General features: G+C 44.8%; 1 long non-coding RNA gene across 1 annotated transcript in view; it reads left to right on the top strand.

Annotated features, from left to right (window-relative positions):
• Positions 1 to 4,625: 4,625 nt before the first annotated feature.
• The window catches only part of LOC131277590 (uncharacterized), a 77,172-nt gene continuing 75,797 nt past the window's right edge, over positions 4,626 to 6,000 (top strand). The window contains exon 1 of the long non-coding RNA XR_009184731.2: positions 4,626 to 4,697. This is a non-coding gene — a long non-coding RNA (uncharacterized lncRNA). The remainder of the gene's footprint in view (positions 4,698 to 6,000) is intronic.

The following is a 6,000-nucleotide window of genomic DNA, read 5'->3' as shown; positions in this document are numbered from 1 at the left end:
ATTACCTCCCTTTCTCTGTCTTTTTATTCTGTGATGACATAGGCCACTCAGACCCCATATTATATTTTTTAATACATCAGCCTTTTCTCTTTCCACTCATTTTTTTCAACTGTTAATGTCCTTTTTTATTTTTTTTTCCAGTTTTTGGTGTCAAAACCCAAAGCTGCTTAAACATTTGGGGCAAGATTATTTGTGGGAATAATTTCTGTTCACTTGAGTAAATATGTACAAGTGGGGTTACAGGACCATTTGTTAAGCATGGGATTTACAAGACATGAAACTGCCATTATCTTCTAAACTGGTTGTATTTTGTTGTCCTGCATTGTCATGAGTAATAAATTTGAATGACTAAAAGAAACAAAACTAAACTAAACACATGTTGCTCAGTCATAGGACTAACTGGAATCATTTAATTCCTATTGGCTATAGTAAAAAGCTACCCCATAGCGGGCAATTCAACATGTATATTGTTAAGATTTCAAAACTAAACACTTTAGATTCTTTCCAATCACCAGGTGAGGAGATACAAGTCCAGGTACTGGTGCTCCTGAGGGCTACAGAGACACACAGGTTCTATAGTCATGGCAGATGACTCTGGAGTTCAGGGACTTGCCAGTGGGCCCTACTCTGGAATTGGTCTCCTGAGTGTGATGAAGTTGGACTTAGATGTTACCTTTCTGCACATTCCTCTTCTGTCACTTTTACTAACCTGTGGTTGGTGCTGGGATTGCTGTATACCAAGGAGACTTTATTCTTTGGACTGGCCATGTGCCATCTGGGCCCTTAGACTCAGCAAATTTGCAATACTAAAATCTGGTTCATTGGACTTACTGAGTGCTGCTAACAGAGAGGTTAAGATATTCCACCACAACACCAGGGAGACGGGAATGTCTACAACTTCTGGTAGATGAATCACACCCATTAAACATTTGGGATCTAAGCCCCCTCTTGAGTTAGAGGTGGAGTGGACATCACAATCCCTGTGTCTTCAGGATGGAAGAATAAAATATATATTAGTGTGGACTTACTGTTATTCTACTATAGTATTATTGTGACTCTAGCAACCAAGAAATTGTATCATTGATGTGGAGACAGCAGTCACAGGATTTGCTGAGGGCAAGAGAGGGAAAAAGAGGTGTGATGTGGGGACATTTTTGGGACTTGGGGTTGTCCTGAATGATATTACAGAGACAGATGCAGGACCTTATATATTCTGCCATAACCCATGAATGCACTGGGGGTGAGTGTAAACTACAATGTAGACTATAATCTGTGTGGTGTAGCAGATCTCCAAAATATGTCCACCGAATGCACTGAATGTGCCACAATGTTGAAAGAGGTTGTTGATGTGGGATGAGTGGGCTCATGGAGTGTGGTGTATAAGGCATTCTTGTATTTTTTAGTGTATCACTTTTTGTGATCTATATATCTTTAAAATAAGAGACAATTAACTTGTTCTCCCAAGGGATATGGAGACACACAGGTTCTATGGTCATGGCCGATGGTTCTGGAGTTCAGTTTCTGTCAGTGGGTCCTACTTTGGAATTTGTGTCCCTGAGTGTAATGGAGTCAGACTCAGGTGTGACCTCTCTACACATGTGTCTTCTGTCACTTTTACTGAACCTGTGGTTGGTTCTGGGTTTACTATATACTCAGGAGACATGAATCTCTAGACTGAATCTCTAGACCAACTGGGCCCTGAGCCTCAGCAGAGGTGCAAGTACTACTCTCCAGTTCACTGGACTTACCCAGGTCAGCTAACAGGGAGGGGAAGATGGTCAACACCACACTAGGGACCCAAGAGTGTGTACAACTGCAAGCAGGAGAATCACATCAAAACACCATGTGGGATCTAAGCCCCCTTTCAATATAGAGTTGGATTGGACATCATTGTCCTAGGGTCCACAGCATGGAAGAATAAAATATGGATAGAATGGACATATTGGTATTCTACTATAGAAGTATTGTGTTTAGTAATGGAAGAAATTGTAGCATTGACATGGAGAAAGTGGCTATGGTAGTTGCTGAAGGTAAGTAGAGGGAAGAAGTGATGTGACATGGGAAATTTTCAGGACTTGGAGTTTCCTAAATGATCTTGCAGGGACAGATGTTGGACATATCATATCCTGCCATAACCCACTGAATGTACTGTGGGGGAATGCAAACTACAATGTAAACTATTATCCATGTGGTACAGCAGTGCTCCAAAAAGTGTCATCAATTGCAATGAATGTGCCACAATGATGAAAGAGGTTGTTGATGTGGCAGGAGAGGGCATGGAGTGTGGGGTATATGGGAGCCTCTTCCATTTTTTAATTTAACATTTTTTGTGATCTATGTATCTTCAAAAGTACAAAACTAAAGCACATGTTGCTCTTTCAGAGCACTAATTGTAAACCAGTTTGTTCATATTGATTGTAGTGAATAGCCATGCCATAGCAGGCAATTAGCATGCATATTGTCAGGATTTCAGAACTAAAACATATAGGGCAGTGGACTTGGCCCAGTGGTTAGGGCGTCTGTCTACCACATGGGAGGTCCACGGTTCAAACCCTGGGCCTCCTTGACCTGCATGGAGCTGGCCCATGTGCAGTCCTGGTGTGCACAAGGAATGCCTTGCCATGCAGGGGTGTCCCCACATAGGAGAGCCCCACATGCAAGGAGTGCACCCCATAAGGAGAGCCACCCAGTGCAAAAGAAAGTGCAGCTTGCCCAGGAATGGTGCCGCACACATGGAGAGCTGACACAACAAGATGACACAACAAAAAGAAACACAGATTCCTGTGCCACTGGACAAAGAAGATGCAGCAAACAGACACAGAGAACAGACAACCAGAGTGGGGGGGGGGAGGGGAGAGATAAAAAATAAACTAAAACATATAAGCTTTTGGCTGAGCACCAGCTGAAAAAATGGTGGTCCCATTGCTTGTAAGAGAAAGTCCATTGCAGTCAATTAATCATGTGTGCATCCTTTTTACCAGCTATAGGACTGGCTTAAGGTGGTTTCCTTTGTTCCTGCTTAACTTTGGACTGGGAGACTGAGGCAGTAGTCTGCTGGGTTACATTAATTAATATTTTCTTCCTCCCTGCTTTTCAGTATCTTTATGTGAAAACTAAACTGATCCCTGTCTCTTACACAGTGTCACTCAATGGGAATCCCAGGGTTTACTGGTGGATAAGCCTCCAGAAATGTTTTAAAGTCCCACTCCATTGACCTGGACAAGATATAGCTTAGGAGAGAGGCCCATGGAGGTCTTTCCTGGCACCAAACCCTGAGAGATTTGAAGCCAGGAAAGTGTTGGATTACTCTATGTTCTTGGCTATGAATTTAATAACTTGCAGTTTAGTTTATGTAGTAAAAAGAATTTATTGGAAAATGGGGGAAAGGAACAGAACTTGCTGAGAAATGGAAGAGAAGGATGGAAATATACACTGTGATTTATTACAGGCTCCTCTAGGCAGAGAGAGCTTTGGCTTTTGTGGTCACCCTTTAATCTATTAATTATTCTTTCCCTTGTTAATGGTAAGGGGAGGGTTCCAGCTGTTATTGGTTACCCCTCCAATGGGGTATCCAGTTTTCCTTAGGGAAATGGCATAAGCACTTAGCAGGCAGGAGGCTTTTGCTGGTGTGTCTCCTAATCAGTAGCTGTGACCGCTAGAATCTAGTTGTGTTAGTGACCTTTCTGAGAAAAAAAAAAAACGTGCAAAGAGCTGCAATTGTCTTAGGGGATTGTGAGTTCAGGAGGGGTGAGCATTAGCGCTCAGTAGCCATGGGGGCTACCGGCTACAAGGGCCTACAGGGAGTGACAACAAAATGCCACCATGCTGCTCTTCTACCCGAGTGGAGCTGCCATGACTTCCTTGCAATACCTGTCCTACCTCCTCAGGGCAGCGCTTCTGACTGAGCTCCACAGGGGAGAGGGAGGGAGGAAGAGGGAGGGCGTACATACATGTATGCACAGGTGTGGCAGCTGCAGGGGAAAAAGGGAGTTTGAAGGGAGGCATGCAACGGCGCGCTGAGGCCATGATGACTGCTGGAAGGCGGGGCCACAGGTCCTGCCGGGGAGCCGCCGCCCTGTTGCTCTTCCGCCCTGTCTGAGGAACGGGCTGAGGAGGAGGGTTGGAGCGGCCACGCGTTGGCTACGAATCCTGCCACTGTCCAGGCTGGGAATGGTTCCCTCCACACCAACACACACCTGGAGGGATAAATCCAGAGCAGGTGGTCCTACACCTCCTTCCACCACCTTGGACGTGGTGCCCCTTCTTCAACCTCTTCTCACTACTTTCCTTTCAGCTCTAGTCTGGCTGGGACTCAGGGCAAGGGCAGTTGGCGGAAGATAGGCAGAGCATGTATGGGCGGGGTCACAGCCCGCTGGAGGGCCTGGGGCTTGAGGCGGAGGTGCAGACCAATGAGGAGCTTGGGCATCCTGCAGGTTATGACTGGCTGGGAGCTTGTAACCACAGTGTCTATTGGTGGATTGAAGGCTGGGTGCCTGCTGAGCCAATGTGAGGGGGAGGTGGAGTGATCTTTAGAGCCCAGTGGCTGCAGGGGCTGCTGGGTCCTGGGACTGCCGCAAATGATGAGAAGGGAAGTGACAGACATGCTGCCTTTCTGCCCTGACTGGAAAAAGGCTGAGGAGGGACAGAACTGCTGCCGCTCCTGCTGCAGTACCTTCCGTGATGGACATCAGCCCAAGGTGGGTCACCAGGTCTCTCACTTCACAGAGGGCACCCTCCCTGTCTCCTCTTGTCCTTAGCACCAGGCTGCTCCCTGACTTCCCCTCCTCGGGGCTGGCTTCAGCATCAGGTCCCTCAGGCAAGGCCTGTCTGAGGGAGAGAGGAAGAGGTTTATGTGCTTGGGGGCAGTTTTCGGTAACGATGGGAATTCTAGGCAGGCGGGCTGTGGGGCTGCAGCTTCTGTCAGGAAGCCACCGCCATGTTGTCCTTCCTTCCTGGCTGAGGGAATGGGCTGATGAGGACCAACACAGCTGCTCTTGTTACACTGGCAATTCCCGCCTCCCCATGCATACTCCAACATCCCAGAGTCAGCTCCTCTGCTCTTTCTGACACCCATTTCCATACCTACAAATATACTCAGAATCCAGATGTGTCTAACTGGCTCCAAGCCTCAGCTTGTATTAGGTTATCATATCACTTGTGCAGATAGTGCATAGTGCAGAGTATTCAATTTTCCTCATTTTCCCCCCATTTTTTATTATGGAAGTTTTGAGCTTACAAAACAGTCATGCATAACGTGCAGAATTCCCATATATCACCCCTCAACCAAAATCTTACATTGTTGTGGAATATTTGTTACAGATTATGAAAAAATATAGTATTACCACCATGGTCCATTGCATATATTTGGTGTATTTTTTCCATATGCCCCCCTATTAGTAATACTAAGTATGAGTATTGTACATCTGTGATACTTCATGAGAGAACACTCTTCTATTTGCACTGTTAGCCACAGTCCATCTTCCACCACATGGCTCACTGTGTTATAGAGTCCCATGCTTTTTACATTCTATTCAAAGTGTATACTCAGTGGCTCTCACTTTCTTCACAGAGTTGTGCAGTCCTTGTCAACTAAACCTTTGAATGTTTTCGTTAGTCCTTTGTCAATTTTTTAAAAATTTAAATTTTATTCTGTTAACATATGTACTGCATAAAATTCAAATGAAGAAACACCAGTTTTTATTTACAAAACTCAAAGCATAATAATAATGAGTGCAAAGTTTTGTGACAAAGTTTTCATAAGGAGAAGAATGAATAACACCATTTTGCTTCACTGAGCTTATGGGTGAGTGTTCCCTATCTTCAAAATTGATTGCTAATCTATATCTGTGAATACTGATTGTGTGCATGAGAGCAATAAAAGTTCATGTGGCACTATCATTCTTTAACACATGTGAGCTTCAAATATTTCCATCAAATACCAGCTGATGAATAATACATTTTTAAAAAGCTGTGGGTATTAAAGGGCTTATATTTCCACTA

This window comes from Dasypus novemcinctus, unplaced genomic scaffold (genome assembly GCF_030445035.2).
Source record: "Dasypus novemcinctus isolate mDasNov1 unplaced genomic scaffold, mDasNov1.1.hap2 scaffold_167, whole genome shotgun sequence".
Taxonomy (NCBI): domain Eukaryota; kingdom Metazoa; phylum Chordata; class Mammalia; order Cingulata; family Dasypodidae; genus Dasypus; species Dasypus novemcinctus.
Note: the sequence above shows the minus strand (reverse complement) of the source record. Positions and strands in the feature narration are given on the sequence as shown.